Source organism: Eschrichtius robustus, chromosome 5 (genome assembly GCF_028021215.1).
Source record: "Eschrichtius robustus isolate mEscRob2 chromosome 5, mEscRob2.pri, whole genome shotgun sequence".
Classification (NCBI taxonomy): Eukaryota; Metazoa; Chordata; class Mammalia; order Artiodactyla; family Eschrichtiidae; genus Eschrichtius; species Eschrichtius robustus.
The window spans coordinates 85,384,306-85,396,853 of record NC_090828.1 but is presented as its reverse complement, the minus strand read 5'-3'; positions in this window follow the sequence as shown (position 1 = coordinate 85,396,853).

Sequence of the window (12,548 nt, the reverse complement as noted above, 5' to 3'; positions counted from 1 at the left end):
GCAAAAATGACCTTTTGGAAACATTCTAATGGCCACTTTCAAAAAGTTTAATCAAAATGACTGTATTATAATGTCATGTACTCAGAGGGCTTAGAAAGTTGACATCGAAGTGACAGTCAACTGGAGGAGAGAGAGGTCCACTTCTCTCTAATCACCACAATACAACAAGCCTTCTCTTCACAGGAAAAGTTAAAAAATAGAAAGAAAGCTCAACATTTACCAACTCTTTTTTGCACCTCTTGGTCTCTGTCATCCCTTCCAACTTAGTCTCTGCCCTTATTACTACATGAAACAGTAATGTCAATATCATACAATTTAGTGCATATATTTTAAGCACACTTCTTCCTTGAGTACACTGTTTCTGAGAATACCTTGCTTTGACTTCATGATCCAATTGCTCTCCAAGAGGTTCTCTCAGGATGCTATGATTTTCAGGTTCATCTGTATCTATCCAGCCATGGAATTGAGGAATTATTCCTGTTTTAGTCCCAGATCTTCTTATCCTCTCATTTTTATTTTATCCCTTAGAAATCTCATCCCTACCCACGGGTTCAGGACCATCTCTACATACTGATGCTTCCCAATCTCTATCTCCACCAGACTTCTCCTATGAGAGGTGTAACCAGCTTCTGGCTCAAAATGTAAAAGTATTTCAAATTCAACATATCTAATCACTAACTCACGAATGTTTCTCCACCTATCCCTTTACCTTACAGTTCTTCCAAAGCTGGTAAACTTCAGAATATCTCAGTGAGAGTTCCCTCCCTCAATTTAGTTGCTCAGCCATAAATCTCTGAGGCATCTACAATTCCAAACTTTCTTGTATTCTTATATACAAATCATCACAAAATCATTTTATTTTGGCTTCTAAACATTTCTCCATTTCCACTACCAAAGCACAAGGCCCAAGTCAAAACTAATACCATTGCTTGACTGGGAGTACAACTGCCAACTAATTTGTCCACCACAACCATTCTGATTCCTCACCAATCCTGTCTCAAACAGCTGTCAGAATAATATTTTCAAAATACTAAAGTGATTATATGATGCCAAGTTTACTGTTCCTTCTACTGTATTCCATTATTCTTAGATAAAATCCAGATTCTTAAATGCCCTTCAATGTGTTATCTAGCCCTGGATATCTTTCTAACAATATCTTGCTCATCTCTTGCTTACGTTTTTGCTCCAGGCTTATTTGTCTGACCTTAGTTCCCATATCATTTGGGTTTCTCTATGATTTAGGGAACTGTGTATGAGCTTCTCCTCCCTTTTCTTAAAATATTTCCAAGCTCCTCTCCCTCTCTCCACGCCCATCCTACTGTTCAGATATCAGGTGAATTGTTATTTCCTCACAGAAGCCTTTCTTGATCCTGAGCTACCACCAATTTTCTTTGTATAAACACTGACAGAAAGATGATATTTTACTTTGTTGCCCTTGTCTCCATTCATTATTACAAAATAATTAAATAGAATTAATGGATAGTACACTCCTCACTAAATCCCCAATTCAGGAGACAAGGGACTGTGTTTTTGTTCAACATCATTACCCCAGGTTTAGACAACCTAAACTTGGCTTGTAGTGGGGACTCAAGGCCTTAAACTGTGAGGAATAGTACTTCACAAACTAAACTAGCTCAGTCAACAAGGTTGGTGGGAATTTAACATAAGGGTACAATAGCATCCCTTTGAATCCAAACCAGGAAGCATATGTGGGCTTCAATGAGGACTGAAACCAGGAACTGTAAAGTTAGGAGTTAAGATTTCTCTATTTTTCTGGGACTGCATAATTTCACACTTATTTTTCTCCATTTCTGTTGTTATAATTCTTCAATACTGTTTTCCATAGTGGCTATGCAAATTTACATTCCCACCAACAGTACATGAAGGGTTCCTTTTCTCCACATCCTCACCAGGACTTACTTACTGTTTTGTTGATCACCATTCTGACAGGTGTGAGTTGATATTTCACTGTGGTTTCAATTTTTATTTCCCTGATGATAACTGATGTTGAGCATCTTTTCATGTCTGTTGCCCATCTGTATGTCTTCCTTGGATAAAATGTCTATTCAGGTTCTCCGCCAATTTTTTAATCAGATTTTTTTGATATTGAATCATATGAGTTCCTTATATATTCTAGATATTACTACTTATAGGACATCATTTGCAAATATTATCTTCTCTCATTTGGTATGTTGCCTTTTTGTTTTGTTAATGGTTTCTTTCACTGTGCAAAAACTTTTTAGTTTGGTGTGGTCTCATTTGTTTATTTTTGCTTTTGTTGTCCTTTCCTGAAGGGACAGATCCAAAAGAATATTTCTAAGACCAATGTCAAAGAGTGTATTTCCTATGTTTTCTTCTAGAAGTTTTATGATTAAGTCTTACATTTAAGTCTTTAATACATTTTGAGTTTATTTTTGTATATAATGTTAGAAAATGGTCTATTTTCATTCTTTTACATGTATCCATCCAGGTTTCCTAACACCATTTATTAAAGAGGCTGTCTTTTCCCATTGTATATCCTTCCCTCCTTTGTTGTAGATTAATTGACCAAATAAGTATAGGTTTATTTCTGGGTTTTCTATTCTGTTCCATTGATCTATGTGTCTGTTTTATGTCAGTACCATACTGTTTTCATTATTATAGCTTCATAGTATTGTTTAAAATCAGGAGCATGATACCTCCAGCTTTGTTTTTTTGATATTGAGCTTATGAACTGTTTGTATCCTTTGGAGATTAATCCCTTGTCAGGATTGTTTGCAATTTATTTGAATAATTTCTGCCCTTTCCTCTCTTCTCCTTCTGGGACCCCTATAATTCAAATGTTAGTTTGCTTGATATTGTCCTAGAGGGCCCTTAAACTGTCCTCAGATTTTTAGTTCCTTTTTCTTTTAGCAAAGAAAAATCTTTTTTGTTTGGGTGATTTTCACTATTCTGTGCTCCAGATCACTTATGTATTCTTCTGTATCATCTAATCTGCCCTTCCTTCCCTCTAGTGTATTTTTCATTTGAATTATTGTATTATCTGATTGGTTATTTTTTATATTTTTTAATTAACTCTTGTTGAAGTTCTGTGTTCCTCCATTCTTCTCCCAATTTGTTGAGCATCTTTATGACCATTACTTTGAATTATTTATCAGGTAAATTACTTAGCTCTGTTCATTAGAGTTTTAACAGAGGTTAAAACTGTCTCCACCACCCCACCCCCCCCACCCCCAGGGTTTTATCTTGTTCTTGTATTTGGAACTGTTCTTCAATCTCATTCTGTTCGACTTTCTGTGTTTGTTTTCATGAATTAGGCTAAACAGTTATCTCTCCTGGTCTTGAAGATGTGGCCCTATTTAGGAGCACCCCCTATGTAGGTGTGGCTGCCAAGTGGCTTAGGCTTTCTGGGGCTGGAGCAGGCATGTGGTAGGGGTGTCTCAGGGTGCACCAGGCCAAGGCTGCTTTTGCAGGACTTCTGGAGCTGGAGCAGGAGGGGCTGAGGTTTTTCCCAGGGTGTGCTGGGCCAGACTGGGGTTGCTCTGGCAGGATTTCTGGAGCTGGAGTGGGCATGAGCCAGGGGCATGCTGGGGTGGACTTGGCAGGCCAGCTAGAGTACCAGGTGCTTTACAAACTGCTGCCTCTGCACTAGGACACAGAGCAAGTGAATTTGTGCATGAGCCCTTTAAGTGTGGAGTTATGGTTTCCTACAGCCCTCTGGCTCTCCTGGATGTAAGCCCTGTTATTTTTCAAAGCTAGGTGTTATGGTGGCTTGTCTTCCTTGTGCAGGTCCTCAGGGCTTGGGTGCCTGATGTGGGACTGGAACCCCTCAATTTTTAGGGAGGATCTCCACATTTGTCTCTATGCTTTTGTTCCATTCTCATTTTTAGCAAGACTGGCTTTCTCTGCTTCAGGTTCCTTTTGAATACTTGGAAAAATGTAACATCTTGTTCCCATGAACCACAGTGATTGAGGAAACTTCTATATCTGTTACTTCACATTCTCAAGAAGAGATTATTGACGATATAGCTTAAGTAGGGTGTCTATACCTGATCCAATAAGCTATGGCCAGAGGAATAAAATCAGCAGCATGCCTGCCTATTTCTCCTTATTTTTTTTTAGGGTAGATTGTGGAGTTATTCTCAAAAACAGAGTTGGGTTGTGCAGCTAACACCCAAGAATCTGTTATGCTATGTTTGGCAACACAGCGTATATAGGATAAGCTAGAGAGTCAGTGGGGTTAAAGTGTCAAATCTAGTATTTCCAAGTTGAGGGGTTAGAAAAATTATAGTGCTGATGGCAGAACTAGGAAGTTAAAAGTAAGAACTAATTTGGAGAGGAAGGTTGGTAACAGGATATTACTGCATTGTAAGAGAGATATTGTGGGTTCAGTTTGGAGAAAATTGAGCTATTTATTATTGGATCATAACATTTTCCCTTGATATGTGAGAAACTGACCCCGATAAATCTTTGTCTAAATAAAAAACCTCTCATATCTTGATTCCTCAATCTAACCTACCAACTCCTTTCCTTTTCTACAAGATTTATGTAGATAAACCAGATTAACATTTTCCTCTGGCTGTCTTCTTAGGCATAATTGACAAAGCTCATTGATTGACATTTGAAATTGAATAAGAGATACAATTGTGCAAATCCAAGAACAATATACGTCATGTTAAGACAATTCTCTGAAACGAAAAATGATAGTTTGGAAAACTCAGTACTTATACTAATGGCAAGATTACATATTCCATTATTTCCAAACTTATAATGGGCTCAAAAATTTACTCTGAATCTAGGAAAATTGAACCATAGTATAAAACATGCATATTTTCCTTGAAAATCTTTTTTCTCAATTTTATTGCTAATCTATAGATAGGTGCCAGAAATATTTGACCTGGCAGTCAAACTATATATACTATGGACAGCTGGGCTGGATGGCTTCTGCCTTACGATTATGTGGAATATAAAGTGTATGATTCATAAGTGCAATTACAATCAACTTTGAATTTCTAACAATATATGACAGAGAAGTACCAAATATCATTGTTAACACTTTTTATATAGCTTAACAATATACTATATTTATATTCAAAATGAGAGTGCTTTAGTTATGTCCATTTTCTAAAACTACAAATGCAAAAATCAAAGAAGTTATCACAGAATTAAATAACATGACAATGTCTATTAGAAATTGAGATATGAGAATTTATATATGATAACATGTGTTTTGTGGGTAATGATAGCCCACCAAGACCTAATTTAATCAAATATTTAAAGAGGTAATAATTAATTTTTAAAGAATTGAGGTAAACCATACTAGAAAAAATGTTATTGTTAATTTTAATGCCAGAACAGTATTCCTGGTGCAATTTTAATATTTCATTAAGGCATTAACTTTCATATTGTGGGTTTTATCCAAGGATTTTATGTTTGATGATATATTTTTTCTTCTTTAAAAAAGTTAGAATTTTATTTCATAGCAGTGGTGGATGATGGGAATGTTCTTTTCCCATCCATTTGAATATGTTCTATTATCACTTAATTACTAGGACTTAAGCAATTTAAGAAAAGTATATTGGCTTTTGTTAGAAACATAAATTATAACCATGTACAGTGCTCCTTATTTCATGGGAATTATGCAAAAACATTTTGCTAGATGCTTTTCTTCAAAAATTTTCTTACACTAGATAGCTCTTAGGTGTTCAAGTCATAATGAGAATGCTCCTTTAACTTTTTCTTGCCTTTTTTCATTAGTTTCAGGATGCAGTATGTTTCTCACATTTTGAGCATTTGCCTCTGAATCTGAAAAAACTTATTTAAGTTTCTCTTGTTTCAGCCATAGTTAAAAGTGTAAATTACTAAAATTTGTGTATAAAGGGTATACACAAATTTACATGGCTGTGGAAACAGTATCTGACAGAAGAATGCATGCTAAATGAATGTTTGACAAAAACCATTTAAGATTAAAAAGAGAGAGAGAGGGAAAAAAGCAAAGAAAATGACTCCTAAGTCTGACAGATGAAGGCAACATATACTTGTAGTTCATTTGTGAGATGCAAAAAGACATGCACACCGAATGGTACTCATTTTAAGACTTTAGCTTATTTTTTGCACACTTTACCCTGACTCCGACTTGTGACTTTTCTGTTTTATCACTGGTATATTTATATTCTGCCAGACTTGAAAACTTAGTCATCTGTGACTCCTCTGGCTGCTTTAAGCTCTGTAACCAATAAGTCATAAAAGTTTTTATTTTATTCAAAGAAATGTTATACTTTCACAGGGTATAGGTAGATTTCTGAGAACAGTCTTCCCTCAGCAGTGGGGAATAATTAGTCCTATACTGGGCCCTGCTTTGTCCTACTTAATATGCCTTCAAAGTAAGATCCAAAAATATAAAACCTTGTCTAAGAAACTTAACTGTGTCTCAGAACATACCTTGAAAATACTTATGAGAATACAAAATATATCTAGCACCCATCAAGTTAACATTCACAATGTAAGGTATCTGATAAAAAATGACCAGGCATGCAAAAAAAAAAAAAAAAAAAACCAGGAACATACAACTTATATGGTGATAAACCAGTCAGTTGAAACTGACCCAAAACTGACACATATGGTAAATTAACAGACAAGGACATTAAAACTGTTGTTATAACAAGTATATTCCAAATGTTTAAAAAGTTGAATTGAGACATAAAAGAATAGCAAATGTAAAGAAGACCCAAATTGGGCTTCTAAATAAAAACTAGAATGTGTGAGGTGTAAAACACAATGGATGGGATTACTGATATGTTAGAAACAGCAAAAAAATATTAAGAAGTTGCAAACTTGGAGATATAACTACAGAAACAATCCAAAATAAAGCACAGAGAAAGAGAATAGTTAACATGCACAGATTATCAGGTATCTGTGGTATCAAGATGGCTAATACATATTTAATTAGAGTCCCTCAAAGAGGATATGGGAGAAAATATATTTGAACAAAAATAGGCCAAATTTTTCCAAATGTAATAAGACAGTAACCTATAGCTCCAAGAAGCTCAATGAACACCAACAGATACATACATACACACACACAGGAGGAAAAAAAACTATAACAGGCATATCACAACAAAACTGCTGATAATTAAAAAAAAAAAGCTTTAAAAAACAGGAAAAATATAAGCAAAATTAAGAATGGGAGCAATATTCTTATCAGAAACAAGGCAAATTAGAACACGGTGGAGTGACATGTTTATAGTACGTAAAGAAAAAAAAAAACCTGTCAACCCAGAATTCTATACCTAGCAAAAATATCTTTCAAAAACAAAGGCAAATAAAGATATTTCATAACATAAAAAAAAAAACAACAGACTCACACTATAAAAAATACTAAAGCACATTCATTTGAAGGAAAATGCAGATAGCAAGATGAAATCTGCATCTACAAAAAGGATTAAAGAGTACCAAGAATGGTAACTTAGAGAAGATATATACTATAAACCCTAAAACAACCATTAAAATAGCAAAACAGTTATAGCTAGTAATTCAACTATGGAGATTAAAATGGAATCATAAAAAATATTCAATTTATTTTAAAAAGGCTTTTTTTTGTTAAACCAAAATTTATTATTTTTTAATATATCTACCTCAACTGGAGACTTACTTCAGTAAAACAGATACAAAACAAAAATGACACCACAGCCTACAGTACAGAATGTTCTGCATAAATCAATGAGAGAAAACATGATCTAAGAGGAAAAAAAACAGGAAAAGAAAAAGAAAAAGGACAACACATGGAGAGAGGATGAACAGCCCAGGTCAGGAATTTTATCTGAAATTCTGCATTGAATAGAATTCTTTCAGCCACTTGTTAAAGGCTATGGACATTTTCCCCACAATCAGATAGGAGAGAGAAAAAACGCATACCAAGATGTTTATATCAATAATCATATTAGGGTTTCCCTGGTGGTGCAGTGGTTGAGAATCTGCCTGCCAATGCAGGGAACACAGGTTCGAGCCCTGGTCTGGGAAGATCCCACATACCACAGAGCAACTGGGCCCGTGAGCCACAACTACTGAGCCTGCGCGTCTGGAGCTTGTGCTCCGCAACAGGAGAGGCCGCGACAGTGAGAGGCCCGCACACCGCGATGAAGAGTGGCCCTCGCTCGCTGCAACTAGAGAAAGCCCTTGCACAGAAACTAAGACCCAACACGCCAAAAATAAATAAATAAATAAATAAAATTTAAACTGTTGATTCATTCATGTAATTAAACAAAAAATCATATTATATGTAAATGGCCTAATTTCCCAATCAAGAGGTATAAATTGTCTAATTGGTGAAAAAAATAAAAACAATATAATGTTGCCTACAAGAATCACACTTCACATATAGAGAACAATATTAGATAAAAGTAAAATGATAAAAGGTTAGCTATGCTAACATTAATAATAATACAGCTAGACTAGCTGTTAAGTGTCAGACAAAGTAGATTTAAAAACTGAGATAATGTATCATTTAATAATAAATGGCTCAATTCATTAAGAGATACAAACCCAATCATTTATGCACCTAATAACAAAACTTCAAAAAACATGGAGCAAAAACTGATAAAACTATAAGCAACAATAGATAAATCTATAATTATACTCAGATATTTTAATAGCCATCACTCAACAATAGACCATGCAGACAAAAAAATCAGTATGAATAGAGAAGATTTGAACAACACTATAAACCAACTTGACCTAATTGCCATTTAGAGAACACTCCACCCAACAACAGCAAAATACACATTTTTTTCTAAGTGTGCAAAGAACATTTACAAAGATAGACTGTTTTTTGCATCATAAAACGAGTTTTGATAATGTTTAACAGGATTTGCATCATACAAAATATGGTCTCTCATCTCAGTGAAGAAATCAATAAAAGATGTCTCAAAAAATCCCCAATATTTGTAAACAAAAAACACGTGGTTAAATGACACGAGTCATAGATGAAATCAAAAGAGAAATTACAAAGTATTTTATCTAAACAAAAATGAATACACAACATACTCTAATTTGTGGGATACTACAAAAGCAGTACTGGGAAAATTTATAGTGTTAGAAAAAGGTTCTTAAATGAATGCTTTTCACCATAAGATCAGAAAAAAGCCAAGGATATTCATTGTCACTATTTCTATTCAACATTTTACTGAAGGTTCTATCTAGCACAATAGGGGGAATAAAAGACAACCAGATTAAAGAAAAAATAAAACCAGCTTATACACAGATGGCATCATCCTCTATGAATATTATCCAATGCAATCTATAAGAACTCCTGAAACTAACAAATGACTTTAGAAAACTGCAGGATACAAGCTAATTACCAAAAATCAATTATATTTCTATGCTAGTATTGAACAATTGCAAAGTAAAGTTGAAAAAAAAAACCCTTTATAATAGCATAACGATATGAAATACTTAGGGATAAATCTGACGGATGATGTGAAAGTCCTGCATATTGAATTCTATAAGATATTGCTCAATAAATGGAGAGATCCATCATGGATACGCAAAGGTCCCACTATTAAGATGTCAATTCTCCCTAAAATTGATGTGCAGTTTTAGTGCAATTGAAAACAACATTCTAGTAGGCATTTTCTTTTTTCTTTTTTTTTGACAGAACTTGACAAATTGATTCTAAAATTTATATGGAGATAGAAAGGGCCTCAGATAGCCAAAATAACTTTTACAAGGTAGACCAAGTTGGAAGACTAAGACTACCAGATTTAAGACATTATAAAACTGCCCTAATTACGAGAGTTGGGTATTGGCATATATTAGAAGAATAGATCTATAGAACAGAATAGAGAGCCCAGAAATAGACATACACATATATGGGCAACTGATTTTTGACAGAGGAATAAAGGTAATATAGTAAAGAAAATATTTTATGAAAAATGATATCTAAAATATTGGATATCCATATGCTAAAAAATAATCTTCAACACGTATATTGCACTATACTGTATGTAAAAAATTAACTCAAAATAAAACAGATTTTAATGTAAAATTGAAATTACACAACCATTTTGGAAAATAGCTTGGCAGTTTCTTAAACAGTTAAGCACATATCTACCATATGATCTAGACATTCCACCCCAAGTATTTACCCCAGAGAAAGCAAGCACATGTTCACACAAAAAGTTTTACAGGCATGTTCACATGTGCTTTATTTCTAATAACCAAAACCTGAAAACAACCCAAAAATCCATCAACAGGTAAGTGGATAAGAAGTAGAAAATTATTCAGCAACAAAAAAGTAAACTATTGAAACATGCTACAACATGGATGAATCTCAAAATAATTATGGGGAGTGAAAGAATCCAGAACATAAAAAAGAGCACCTAATTTATAATACCATGTACAAAAATGTTCAGGAAATGAGATGTTATGTATACTAACTAGAAGTGGACCAGTTTTTGCCAGATTTGGGGGGGATGAGGGGATTGAGGAATAAGAGGGAGGGATTAGGAAGGGCTAAAATAAAAATGTTGTGGGTAACATACTCATTATCTTGACTGATTGTGATGATGGTTTCTTGGGGGTTTATACATATGTCCAAACTTTAAAAATTATACACATATACATGTGCAGTTTATTGTATATCAATTATATCTCAATAATGCTGTTTAAAAATATAGAACTAATCAGGCTCATAAAATAACAGGAAGTAGCACACTTACTTGAAACAGATGTACTTGGAAGACTCCCCTGGAATGGATAAGCTCCAACCATTCCCACCCTATTTTGTCCCTCTTTTCCAGACTCAAATCCTGAGACACCCAGAGAAACAGAGGGATAGACACCCATTTTCCTGATTTGAGTCAGGAATCTACCATTTGCCTAAGAGGGGACAGATTACTTCTGTGTGAAGTCTCCAAGCATACTGTAGAGAGTTAAAATCCCCCAGAGAAGCCTGGGATATTATGAAAAGTGGAATGAATGGCTAACTAAACATCTTCACTTAAGTAAGCATATTTATTCCAATTCACTTAACATTCAACGAATTTTATTGATTGCCTACTCCATCCATGACATGCAGCGTACATTGATGAAAAGATGGAGAGCCATCCTCCTTGGGAAGCGGTACAGTGGGGGAAATGTATATATAAAGAGGGAATTTGAATACTCATATGGCTTCTTCTCCTCTAAGTCTTAGGTCCTGCCCCAATCCATGAAACTATCTCACACCTTGAGCCAGCACAGAGGCAGGAAGAGGAGGGAAAGTTGCAGGGCCATAAAAATAGAAAGAGGAAGCACTGCAGGGGTAATGAGTACCTGGCAGCAGGCATTTAGTAAAGAGGACTGAAGTAAAACAAACTCCTTTAAACATAGTTAAACACAGAAGAGTGAGCAATTGCAAACCAGAAGTTTAAGCACTTTCTGCAAATAATAAAAAAACAAGGCAAACCCTTTCTGTAAGTAAAGCAAAGTCAGTTCAGGATCAGAATTTGTGAAGGAAAGAAAGCACTATCTGAAGCAGACCAGAATAAACTTCTAGAGATTTTACCAGTTCACTGGACAGGCAGAATTATGTAAGAGGTCAGTGCATAATAATTGTACGTGGGGAAACCTAGGCTGACAAACTTCTCTGTCTCTTATGGGTGACAGCAATTAAGTTCTCTCCTCATGTTCTGATCTATTCAATGTTGATAATATTCGTAGCTACCTCACGTATTATGAAGAATGAAGGACAGAATGTGCATAAATCCCTCATCAGAATACTTTACTCAGTGAAAGGTAGAAATAGGTTAGAAATTATTATTGGAACCTCACTATTACCTATAGTTAATTCTCATATTTATATTAGCTATAGAGTAACATATATATTCATCTTTTCTTTTTGTATATTCATAAAGTCTCTATTAAAGAAACTCTTCAGTTATAGTCATTGCTAAATATCTATTCTAGAAGCAATATGAAATGGACACTATACCTCACTTATCATTCCTTACTTTCTCCACAGTGCCCAAGCCAAGTGTGTGGCACATATTTGTTGAATAAGAAAAATGATTTGGGTGAATTCCATCTGAGGACAGCCATCAGGGGTCAGGTGGTCAGTGTCAGTTATAAAGCAGCAGGGTGAATATTACCTAGTTACCTGAGCAATTTATTCCTAATTAAATTTAGCAATAAAATAGCCCTCTCGGTTCTCTAATATGTAGAGTTCTATAGGCTTGAAGCTGCTCTTCCTGGCCTTGAATGTGATGTTGCCCTGGCCTTGGTTGTGTGTTTTCGAAGAACATTTCTTACCCTACCTTGTAATTATAGATAGAAATACATCATGGTATGTGCATGTTTATATACATATTTATACATATTCATGTTTAACTTATAAAGGGTCAGTTTAAGAATAGACCAACCAATCACAATTTTGCTTTTATTAAACCCTGGGAGTTTTTTCTCCTGATACATGCAACAAATAACTAACACGTGTCTTTGTGTGGGCAAATGCACATTCAATACAGGATATGCTTATTCAGAATGAGGTACAGACTATTTTTATATTTATTCAACATTTCTTCAGTTTCATATTT